We start from the raw sequence: 13,386 nt of genomic DNA on the forward strand, positions 1-13,386 counted from the left end.
TTGACACTCCCTGCTCCCTATCTACTTTCACTTTATGGAAGAAAGTACCTCAGACATTCTGCTAAATGTCTCCTTTGGTATTCCATGGCAGAAAAAAGGTTTTACATGTTTGGAATGACTGTGAGTACATGATTATGGCACAGTGACCATTTAAGTAGAAAGTTAAGCACTCAAAGATGTTGTGCAGTTAATTAAATTCAGATAGTCCAGTGCATCAAATGCTAAGACATTCATAGTTTTTTCATGTATTTATTATTCTTTAGCATTATATACAGTTTTTCTCTTTAGCATTTTATGCAGTCCCAAACCTGCTAAATGTATTGTTGTATCAACAACGTCGCTCTTTTTTCCCCACTCAGTGCTTCTTTAATGATCACTGGGTCATCCACTGCACAATTATTTCAAATAATTGACCTTGAATTGTTGCTTCCAAACACCCATTCTTCCTGTCCATGCTTAATTAATCAGGACATCCACAGTAATTAACCTCAGAGGAGAACTGATTATGTGGCATTAAGCAATGGGATTGTACTACCCTGCTCTGTGGGCATCAATAACCAAATGTGAAATGTGTTGAAGTGCAAAAAAACAACACTTTGTTGAATCCTACTGGCTTTGGCTGGGGTCCCGGGCAAATAAGCTTTTCTACATAACTGAATAACTGGATTATATTTTTATAACATGCAAGTTAAAAACGGAGGCCATTTCTTCAGGCAAAAATGGAATCTATAGAATAATACTAATGAAATTAAATGTGCACTCAGTAATTTATTTCCTCATTAAAAAGATTCTGTTGAGTTTCACAAGGCATCAGATTTTTGCAAACTTACAGCAAGAAACTCTTGAAGGAGAACATGACAAATGTCCTTCATCTGCCACCGTAGTGCTGCTATGACATATGGAACTTCAAATGTGTTCTTGCCTAAAGTCACTATCGAATGCATCCTCAAATTTCTACCTGATCAAGACCACATCCGGGTAATTGTATGCATTCTCTGTACTTGCATTCTTGAGTATAGGAATTTAACTTGGGCAGTGGATGATGCCGTTGAATGTGCCCATGAGATCATAAGAACAAATAAGAATGGTCTCTTTCTATTGCATGATACACAATCCACATCACTAAATACTAAACTAAAGTCCAAAACGACCATAAACAAACAAATAATGAGTGCAGCTTTAATTTAGAAAGCAATGTGTAAATTCTCATTACCTGTTTGAGAATGAATTAGTAAAACATATTTACAAAAGTGATCACAATTACGCCACTCTATTTAGTGTTTCAGTCAAAATGGCATCTAAATAAATACAAACATTGGGAATAAAGGCCCAGCTCTTCCAGGAATAAGTGTCTGCTCAAGGTGGCAGCTGTGTTTGCTCTTGGCGTGGAGGAGCAACAAAAGGCTTGACCATGTGTCACATCTAAACACTGCAATTCTGCCAACCCTGCAATGATCTACACGTGAACCTTGCTGCCACAAAAGAGGTACATGGAATTTCCATCTTCTTCGAGCATAGCGCCTGTCAATCTACCTATTCAAAGTTTCCCCTCACGCTGGGAGAGCCCTACCCTGCATCCCTCCATTTCGCCCTGCCTACATGTGTCACTTTCGTTTAGATTTCAGCACAGTACCGGAACCCTAGAAAAAGCACTCTCAAGAAAGGTTCAGCGAGGTGGAGCGGACCTGCTGTTTCATTAGCACTCCAGGGAAGGAAACGTTCAAAAAGCAGGCTTACGTCAAACTGTTGATCGCTTTAGCTACATCAAAGAGCATTTGTGATGATTGCATGGGTAAATCGAATGCCACACTGGGCAGCTGTAGAGAAGAGAAGTTGTCGTTTTGTGCAAGCATTTAGCAGGCTAATTGGACTAATGGCCATATGTACAGTACAATATCTGCAGCCCAAGAGATTTTTCTATTTAAATGCCAAAATGCTCTCTGGGAGAGCAGTTGAAGCAATGATCACACTCTGGCAAGGGAAAGGGGTATGTACTGCAGCATCTGTTGGGAAATAAACCATTGCTGGTCAAAGACTTTAGCTAAACAACATCAGTGTAATATAACTCGGCCCCAGCCAGCAAGACCTCTGAAGGGTACAGATAAGGAATGGAGGGAAATAGGCGGAATACAGGGAGACCAAATAGAGCCAAATGGAAGACGCAAGCTTAGCAAGTCCGAAATGGCAAACTAGATGAAATGCTATATGTCTTTGTTTTTGAACAGGATGGATGCAAAGCTCACAGACTACAGCACAGTCTAAAAGTGAAATGTGAGATCCACTAGACACTCAGACACACACACGCACAAACAAACGAACACACGCACACACACACGCAGACACACACACACACACACACACACACATGCACACTCACACACACACTCACACACACACACACACTTTATCACCACTTCTGCATTTGAAATTAATTTACACTCCCCCTCTCCACAAAGTCTAATTTATTTTTAGCTCTTTGTCTGGGAAGCAAATTAATGTTCAATGAAAATTTACCCCAATGGTGGTAAAAACCTATTTCTCAGAATATGTTTACATCTGTTCAACAATAATATACTACAGTTATAATTTAATGTATCTCCACTTACCCCAGTCAGTGTTGAAGACAAATACCCTGTCCCAATAATCCAGATGAGCCTAATACATCAGCAATGAGCTGGGATGGTAAATGAGAGGCTTTCCTTTGTGTCCAGGGTAATTTAACATAGATCTTTATGGGCAGCTCTCACATTAAACTTGGTGCTCGCTGTGATACACTTGATTGCATTCTGCTGACCAAGCTGTAAGTGGTTTGCTGTCCAATCACCTCCACTGCAGCCTTCTTAACAAAAGCTGACCAGTCTTTGGGATTTTTTCTCTTTTTTATCTCCCCTCATACCTGTCAAGATAGTAATAGTCCATGCAAGGAAATATATGTTATCTATGCATAGTGTAAAGAATGGCCTGAGGCTATGTTTTAAAAACAGGTCACTAGTTATCTCTACCTGACTTATCCATGTGCAGCCATCTGATTCATGAACCAATGGGATTGGAGTGTTGAGGAGAGGACACATAAGCCAATCCTAAAAAGGCAGAAAGCATCATAAAATCCCTTACTTCATCATCAAAAAAAAAACTTTGATTATGGCAAAGAGTCGCCAGAATATTCTTTATAAATTAATCTTTTTAGTTCCACAGGAGAAAGTCGACAGAGTAAAAGATGACAACATTTTCATTTTGGGTCAACTTTTCCTTTTAAGTAAACGGAGTGTCTTTTACTAAAACTGCTGCACAGAAACAGTGATATCATGGTAAATCTTAGATGTTTAATATGCCAGATAAGAAACAGGCATTAAATGCCATCTTTTACAAAGTCACTCCAGCAGAACAAAAGCTGCATGTGTGCATACAGTATAGGCTGGCATGTGAACAATCGGATAATGTGAAGTCATAATAATTAAGTGTAAAAATAGTGGGAGGCATAAATGGGAGCTGCTTTTCAGCTAGGAAGACACATAATAATGCATAGCTTGGATCAGCAGAGTTCGCCTGTGCCGTCAAACTCTTTATTATAAGACGTGGGCTCCCTGGGAGCTGCTGTAAGTTATCAACGCTCATCAAAGCCACTGTCAAGAAAATGTAAAACTGGGACTTTCAGAGGCTGTCTCTCACATGCTCTCCACATGTAAGACAGCCTTATTAATTCTTCAAAAGTTAGACAGCTTCCCTTTTTTCCCCATGACTAATTTTGGCACATTTACGAACTATAAAAGCTCTGTCACAAAAACATACCTGAATGGGCTCAGACATAGTCAAAGGTCCATTTTCCTGTCCATTTCTGTATTTAGATTTGGGACGTATAGAATAGGGCATGACATCATTGTCCTGTCTTTATGTCTGTCTATTTAAATATATTAAATAAACTTGAGTTTGTATTGTGTCCAGACATTTATTCAAGTTCTATAAGAAATATGTGAGTTATGCAACTTGGCTGATGAAACTAGCTTGCATCTACATAAGACTTTGTAATAATATATTAATGGGCAAACATGAAAGTTACAATAAATACATGGGTGTATGAACAAACTCAAAAGTGTGGGAAATGGCATATTACAAACCTTATCAGCCTGGCTCATGAATATTAATTATCGGATATTGGGTTTGACCAGTAAAGTCCAAACTGAGTTTCTGAAAGGCAGGTAATTGAGCACTACAGTAAAAGATTTTGTTAAATTTACAGTAAAGTACCAGCGGTGGTTGCAAGAAATTAACTGTAAAACTATGGTGAACTTGTTGTTTCAGGCCTTTCAATGCTGTTATTAAATTATATAAACTTGATATACTAAACTTCTGATACTATAAAAGTCTGCTTTTACTTTTTTCTTTTACTTAAAAAGCATTTTTAATCATCGTAGTAACTACAAAAGGCCATATGATGTCTCAAATTCCATCAAGATTATTGCCCTTCCACGAGAAAGAATTAATACACAGAGAAACACAAAAACAAAACACCATCAGGGTAAAACATGTGTCATTCAAATAATAAAAAATTTATATTAACTGAACTGCACAAAATATAACACAGAACACCCCAATGTACACATAACTGATAAATAAGAAGAAAAATAACTATTCCCATAAAACATAATGAAATGTGATTGGTCATGCAGGGACTTCTGGGAACGCCCTAATATTGTTTTTACCGTTATTTTAACAACAATTTATCTTAAAAAGTACATGTATTCTGTTGTTAAATATTATATTAATTATTACTATTAATGATACCATAACATTACATGTATTGTCTTATTTCATATATTATTATTGTTGTTTAGCATATATGGTAAGGTAACTACCAGATTAACCAATTCAAGTTTTTGTACTATAGCATTTTACATTCTTTGCCATTAAAATTACAGATTTTTTTTTTTCGGGTATTAGGAATACCACTTCATTCCACTCATACCACATTAATTCAGTCCACTGCCGATTTAAGTGCCATTGCATTGTTCAAGTTAGTTAATGGTTTCCAATTCCTGAGGAATTGTCTCTCTTAAAATTACTAAGAAGAAATAAAAATAGATACAAGAATGACAATTGTTGACATATAGAATAGATTTTGCAAATTTATATTAAAGGACAATTTGTTTGGAAGAATCTGATAAAAATCATTTTCATTTTTGAAACCATGACTTTTGATTTTTACAAATCGGAGCAAAGTTTGATACATTGATGAGAACTCTTTTGAAAGAACAGAGGAGACACAAGAAATTAAAGGGAACCTTTTCCCTAATAGAATAATCTGAGAAGCAGGAGACTCTCAATTTGAACTCAATTTAATCTAATTGCTGTCTAAAAGAAACAAGTGAGATCTCATTTGTGATTTTTGTTCCTTATTGGATGAGACATGTGACAAAGTCAAAAAGGGCCACACTTGTGTTCAAAGACACTTTCAAGCAAATATTTCATTACATAGACAAGAAGTTCCAATTCAGCTCATTGAAACCACATTAACCCGCACCGGATCACAATGCAAATACATAAAGTGTGGCATCTGCATTTCCTCAGAGCTCCCAATAATGCTGTGATTTGTTTAAGCCATAGCTGTTATTTAAAAAAATATCACTCACATTAAATTGTGTGTCCTATTCAATATAAATGGAAATGGGGCAGTCGGGGGGAGCAGGTTGACTTTGAGGAATTCTACAAATGAGAATTAAATTGGAGAAATCTCTTGTCAATACATATGTAATTTCTGCAGCCTGTTCATCATCCATGAAGGACAGTGCAGTGTGTGAGAGAGGGCTCTTGGATATTCATTGTACAGTAGCAGTCTTCTCCTCATGCTCGCAAAAAGAAAACAGAGGTTAAATGAACATGGAGAGAAGCTATATACGTGACCTCTTTCTCTGGAACAGAAACAAAACTTTCTCAATTGCCCTCAAGAAATGTATTACTGGAGCCAAGGGAAAGAGCTACACAATGGCTTGTTTTCGTGGTGAGATGAGGTGCAAGATGTTTGCTTTATTTTTATATATTTGTTCAGCTGCAGAGTTGTAGTTTCTGACATGGGACATAAAAGCTCTCATTATCTTAATTAGATATACTTCAGAATCTATTAGCATCAGCTGCTTTGCACATCTAAGTGTGCTATTGAAAACAGATTTTGAAATGCAAATATTGAGGTTGTAATTGATACAACTTATAGATTGATAGGCTTTATTGTTGTAGTGTGGTCTGTGTAGCTCATTATAACTCCCCCAAGGAGTCATAAGCAAATAATAACTGGAAGGCAAGGGTGTTTGATAAGCCAAGGGAAGGCTTAGTTATTTAACCTAAACTACTAAGTATATTTAAAGGGATAGTTCACACAAAAATGCAAATTCTCTCATTATTTACTCACCCTCATGATATCCCTGGTGTGTATAACTTTCTTTCTTCAGCATAACACATTTGAAGCCAATTAGGAAAAATATCTTAGCTCAGTAGGTCCTTACTTGAAAAACTGACCCAAACCCGGCCAGAAACCCATCCGGTTCTTGTGTCCCGTTGGGTTGCAGAACTCTAACATGTAAACACATTCAAGTATTTCTGTCTTGGGAAAAGGACCAAAAAAATGTATGGCTTGTTTGGCACTCATTGGGCGTATCAAAATTTTTATCAAATAAAATGCTAGCTAGAATGATAATGTTCCACCCCAACATCTGTTTTTCAATATGAAATCCATCAACAAAGAAAGTAGTTTGTCAAGCCACTTTATGGGGTCTTTAACTTACTTAATGGTTTATATCTAATTGTTGGTGAAATACTACTGTTTGATTGGCATATATTCAAGAAACTCCAGTTGTTAATAACCATTTTTAAGCAGGTGGGAAAATTAGTATCTTCCATCAGTCCAAGAGCCCAACATTCACATCCTGGGAGCATTACATTTCAACAATCAATCCCCAAAGATTGGCCCACAGCAAGAAAATGCTGTTTTGGTTCCAGTCAGTGAGTCTGAAAGGCCTACCAGCACTGGAGCTTGGGTGGATAATCCGCTGGATCGAGTCTCCTTGGGCAAGGGCCAGCTGGCAGCCGGATGGTTTTGGGCAGCTAGCCCAGTCAATCCCCACACACTGGAGGTCAACATAAAGTTGATGCCAGAGGTCCAAGTAGAGACAGACTCACTGTGGCTATGTATTGAGGATTTGCAAGACCAGAATATGCTTCTAAAGTAAAGGACACAGTGTTTGTATACTTTGAAGAGATGGCTGAATGTAGGCTGAAAATGCTGTACAGAATTCATTACATAATTCAAAGCCATTTGTGCCCTTTTATATATGTGCTGACAAATCACCAAATCTATTTAAGTTACAGTGCGGTCCAAAAGTGGGACAACTTGCAAATGTATTTTTTGTTGTTGTTGTTTATTACAAATCGTATTATTAGCAAAACAGGACTGGGGTTATAAAATAACATGAATTTAAGATTATCTCCTTTTTTGCTTTAATGGCAGCATGCACTCGATCTGGCATGAACTTTACAAGGTTGTACAAAACCAGGTGATCTACATTATGTTATCCCAGCATGATTTAAGAATGTTCAAATGAGTGTCTTGTGTGCTTCCATGAAAGTATGGAAATCTTACTTGGAAAACTGGCTTACATTTGAACATTGAGAAAAAGAGCAGAACCTCAAATATTAGTTTATTTTATGACAAGTTTCTTTCTTAAATCTTAAAACGTTAACTGATTATTTTCAGGTTTAAATTAGATTTCAAATTCCATATTTCCAATGTGGTCTCAGACATTTGTACCACACTGTACTTGTTAATCAAGTAATAAAATTAATGTATGAAAATCCATATTAGCTCATCAAAATGTAATGACCATTCTTATTAAACAATCATTATTAGAATTTGCAGGGCCACTAAATTAATTGCTGTCCATATACACACAGCTCCCTTGGTTCCACCAAACATTTGACAGTTCTAATGCACAAACAATTACCTCTGTCCTTCTCACACTTTTCCATGCTCTTTCTACAATGTCTCGGCAACCCTCCTCTCAACCCGATGATCCTCGTTGAAGCCCTGTCTCTCTCTTCTTGTCATGTCTTATCTCATGGGAATTTCAAGGTTTTGCTTAAGAGAATAGTTTCTGCAGGAGGGAACGGTAAGGTAAAAGAGAATTCCTAGCATGGAGCATCAGTACATCATTGGAAACTGTAGCCATCACCTCCATAACAAGAGAGATGTGTTTATTTTTATGACCTTTATTGGCTGCCTTCGCTCCAATCCAGTGTGCATTCACTCGGTGGTTTGCCATAATTACTTTTGCAGATGGAGGTGCGACAGGGTGCAGTCACATCATATGAGGCACTCTCGCTGCTAAGGTGTCTGCAATTTCCAGAATACAGATTTGAATGTCACTGTAAGGTTAGGCCGGGTGACTTCAAACGGTGCTTCTGTGAGATTGTTCGATTTGTGGGATAAACAAATGAAGCAAATATTCGCATAAAATAAAGTATTTTAATGGGGCCAAAATGAGCTTTGGAGTTCATCTACTGTAATACAACAGGTCTTGTTCTTTAATCTCATCGGAAAAGCAACATTCAAAGAGAGATGATATTAAATATAACAGCTCTGGGATTCTTAACTGTATGTATGGCTTTACTTTTTGTGTTCATGGCATTCAAGAAAGGTTGTCAGTCTCGGTGTTAATTGGCAACATACAGCGGTTGACCCTGCTTGAAATTGTTTGTTACTCTTTTCGATAGCAAAGCAAAAGTAGACAAAATAATTGTATATATTGTGTCTAAAATTATGAATTACTCAATACATACTTGTTTAAGAAACTGTTGTATAAAAGTGATTTATATTTCTTAATTATATTGCTATGGTTAAATAAAAAATGTTAATCAAACTAATAACAAACAATTGCATATACACTTTCAATATTTGCTGAAAAAGTCAAATAAATATAATTAAATATATAATAATTAAAATAAAGATATCATATATAGAGTATAATGAATATAGTGATTCAAACTGAATAAATCTTCCTTTAATTCCTTATTGAATTCATATATGATTTGGGGGCATTATAAATTGCATTCATTTATTAAAATGCTTAATTTTAATTATAATTAATTGCACTGAATAAACATGTTAAAAAGATGACTTGTTCAATGTATAATTATTTTGATAATTAACTTTTTTTATGATTCTATTATTGAGAATTAACTTTATGAATTTGCTTTATTCGCCAAATATTGTTACATGATATTATTTGCAATTAATTTGATTACTTAATCAGCGTACCATGTAATTAAATTGATTAAAGATTTAAATTGTATTTTTTAATTTTTAAATGTGATTTGGGAAATGAATCGCCATATGCAAATGGAAACAGTTTACTTTAAAAGTTGCATGCATAATGTTACTACAGTATGCACAATGGCATTAGTTTTAACATTTATGAATGCCAGAACTGATCTCTGGATTGGCAATTATGTTAAATACCTGCCTGAGAATAGACTCACTGAACTGTAAAACACACTTTTAATTGTGATCTGGAAAATGCTTAGGCATTTCTCAATCTCATCACGATTCAAAAAAGAAAAGAAAATTTTAAATAAATGCATAAGACAAAAAAGGAGTGAATATATGGCAGCACAACACACCATCACGGGGACCTACTTCATTCCCAATAGCACACCAACAAGCTATTGGGGTGTAGCTATCACAACAATGAACAAGCATCTCTCTCATTTTTCTGAAGAATACGAGTCTCTTTCCTTTCCAAACCCCTGAACCCCTCTTCAAAATCCAGCCCAAATCCCCTGCTCTGGGATCTGGATTCGACATGCCACATTCCCTGATGTTTTCCAACATAAGTGTGTCTCATCATAACGTCCCTTTCCTTTTTGTTTTATTTTCAAATTCAATGGTTCTCAACTGATTGGTCACGACCCAAAAATAACTTACATTTCTGTTTTTATAAAGCCTTGGACAGCAGAGAAAAACATTGATTAATGCAAAAAAAAAACAAAAAAAGACGTAAAACTTAGAAAAAGAAAAAGCATGAATCATATAATCACACAAAATATAACATGCAATAGAGCTGCATAATCCTGGATGGATTTTTTTTGTTGTTGCTTAGAATAAAGATCATGTTTATTTTACGACTTTGAAGAGAACATTTTTTTTATTTCAGTGATTTACAAAACCTGAGCATTAGGCTACTAAACAAAGTAACAAACTTTATCAATGGTTCTGAACATTTTCTTTGCTTCATTCTATTTGAAAAATGCAATAAACTAAAAGAAGAAAAAGTAAGTTGTAAATCTAAAATAAATATTAAAAAGTCCTAAATCCACATGTATGTGCAACTAAAATATAAACAGCACTGTTATTATTGCTAAAAAAAATCCTGGTAAAAGAAAAAGTGCAAAAAGGGAAACTAAAGCGCATAATAAAAGGATTTAGCACATTCATAATATAATTTGCTAAAGTGAAGTAAAATACAAAACAGGAGAGAAAAAGCTTCATAAACAGTTCAATGTTAACTTTGTGTTGCACTGATAAAACAAATAAGGACAAAATTACTACACTTTAAAAATGCATCTCAAAGCAAGTTCCAAAATAAAATTTGACCACCTTACAATGGTATGCCACAAGAACGTTAACATACACATCTGTATCGTTGTCATTTAGAAATAAGATTGAGTTGGTGTCTGAATCGAGATTGCGATCTATTAACACATAATTGGGCAGCTCTAACATGCAGTAATCATATAATCACAAAAAAGCACTAATCATATAATCACACATTGTTAGGATAGCAAAATAAATAGGCTTATCAACTTTCAAAAGTGAGGAGAAAACGCTTCCCAAAGCTATAATTATTAACATCAAAAGCAGTGCATCTAATCTAACTCTACAGTACTTCAGTGAAAATGTATCTGTCACTTGGTAGAAACTAGCCACATTAGGCAGATGTCAATATGGACAGGTAGCATGACATGCCATCATCCTCAAAAACCATGTTCTAATGCAACCTATGTAATTTAAATAAATTTGCATATTGTTGGGCCTGTGCAGGACATGGTAATATTAAAGGGATTGTTCACCCAAAAAATCATATGATTCTGTCATCATTTACTCAACCTTAATGTTGCTCCAAACTTGTATAATTTCTTGTATCTTCTATAAAACACAAAATTATATTAGCCGCCAGTATTTTGTCTCCGTCATCATTCACTTTAATTGCATCTTTTTTTTTTCAATACATTGAAAGTGAATGGAGATTAAGTCTGTCATTCTGTCAATCTCCTTTTGTGTTCATATGAGAGAAAGTCATACGGTCACCTGGTGATTGACATTAACTCTCTGGACCTGCTCAGCTGTTTCTAATCTATTCAGCAATTTAAGTCTCAGTCTCACGCACTGTCATTGCAAAGTCTTGTTTTGCCACAGCTGAAATATCTAAATGTTCTCTGAGATTTTGTATTATCTGTGTATGATCCTGGTCTGTTTACCATGTTTTGACCCATTGCTGCCTGCCAACTACTACTGCCTTGTTTACCTGGAAATAACCTGTGATTGTCTGCTGCCTGCCCTGGCCTGTTTATTTTCTACCACTCTGTATTGCCTTTGTTCTTACTGTTGCTGGTGATTTACCCTGCCTGTCTGTATTATGATGTTTATCATTATTAAAGCTGCACATGGATCTCATATCTGATGACTCATCATTACAGAAGACTTAGCCAAAAAATGATTCAGTGGCTTTTTCCAACTAACCACCGAGGTCTTAGCTCCTTCATCAAACCCAGCGGCACATCCAGCCTCATCTAGAACAATTCACCGGACCATGAATCGAGCAGCATTCTTCATTCAATTAAGCCAGGTGGACTTATCAATAAGGGAGTACTCCCATTTCTTCTTCACTGTTGCCACCCATACTGGTGTTGATGATGCCGCTCTGAAATCTATATACAGAATTGGACTTACAACATGCCAGTGGAGGGAATTGCCAGAGACCAGAGATTACACTTGGGAGGAATATGTGAGGCTAGTACTCAACACTCGCACAGAGGATCCTCCTCTCACCATCCCGATTCCAGCTTCCGAGTCATGCGTGTATGAGTCTGCTCCATGCCATGTCACAGCAACATCTCAACCTGCTCCATGCCATGTCACAGCAACGCCTCAGCCTGCTCCATGCCATGTCACAGCCAAAAATCAACCTGCTTCGCACAATATCACAGCCACATCTGAGTCTGCTCCGCACCATGTCACAGCCACGTCGGAGTCTGCTCCGCACCATGGTCACAGCCATGTCGGAGTCTGCTCCACAACATTTCACAGTCCAGCCTTCCGTGACTCATTGCTCCAAGCATTGAGGTCCTTCATGGCCCTTGTCTCCATGTTGAATTATATGCTACTGATAACGGTGCATAGGGTCACGAGGACCTTTCCCCCAAATCAACAGTGCCCTTGCCTGTCATGGCCAATGAGCCAATGCCCACGCCTGCCATGGGCAATGAGCCGACGCTCATGCTTGCCATTGCCAACGAGCAAACGGCCACGCCTGCCATGGCCAACAAGCCAATGCCCACACCTGCCACGGCCAATGAGCCAAAGTCTACACCTGCCACGGCCAACGAGCCAAAGCCCACACCTGCCACGGCCAACGTGCTGGAAGTTTCATCTGTCCCAGAGCCAGCGTTGCCAGCCTCATCCATCCCAGAGCCAGCATTGTCAGCCTCATCCGTCCCAGAGCCTCCCGGAGGAGGAGGAGAAAGGCTTCTGTTTCCAAGTCTCAGCCCATGTTCAAAACTACAGAGACCGTCTCCAAGCCTCAACCTATGTTCATGACCACAGAGGTTGTTTCCAAGTCTCTGCCAATGATCACGATCACAGAGGTCGTCTCAGAGTCTCAGCCTTTGTTCATGACCACAGAAGTCATTTTCAAATCTCTGCATATGTTCACGACCACAGAGGTCATTCCTGAGTCTCAGTCCACGACCACAGAGGTCATTCCTGAGTCTCAGTCCATGCCCAAGACCAGAGAGGTCGTTCCCAATTCACTGTCCATGTTCACGACCACTGAGGTCATTTCCCAGTCATCCTGGACTCTTAGCCTCGAGCCTGCCATGGCTCCACCATCTACGCCGTCACCACTTGAACCTGCCATGGCTCAACCTTCCACTGCTTCACCCCTCGAGCCTCCCATGGCTCTGCCTTCCAAGGCTCTGCCCCTCAAGGCTCCCATGGCTTTATCCTTCGAGCCTGCCACGGCTCTGCCTTCAGAGTCTTCTAAGGCTCCAGTCTCTAGTCTGTGGCCCCCTCCCAGGCCTCCTGACCCTATCTCGATCCTGTTTGTCACCACCCAGGCCTCCTGA

At 37.9% G+C, this 13,386-nt stretch overlaps 1 protein-coding gene across 1 annotated transcript in view; it reads right to left on the reverse strand.

Moving 5' to 3' along the window:
• The window catches only part of mgat4c (mgat4 family member C), a 146,110-nt gene that overhangs the window by 61,118 nt on the left and 71,606 nt on the right, over window positions 1–13,386 (reverse strand). Inside the window, exons 3-4 of the mRNA XM_052097872.1 lie at window positions 3,003–3,080; window positions 2,607–2,896 (exon numbers count right to left, since the gene is read on the reverse strand). The gene's annotated coding sequence lies outside the window, so the exon portion shown is untranslated. The remainder of the gene's footprint in view (window positions 1–2,606; window positions 2,897–3,002; window positions 3,081–13,386) is intronic.

Source organism: Xyrauchen texanus, chromosome 29 (assembly GCF_025860055.1).
Source record: "Xyrauchen texanus isolate HMW12.3.18 chromosome 29, RBS_HiC_50CHRs, whole genome shotgun sequence".
Taxonomy (NCBI): Eukaryota; Metazoa; Chordata; class Actinopteri; order Cypriniformes; family Catostomidae; genus Xyrauchen; species Xyrauchen texanus.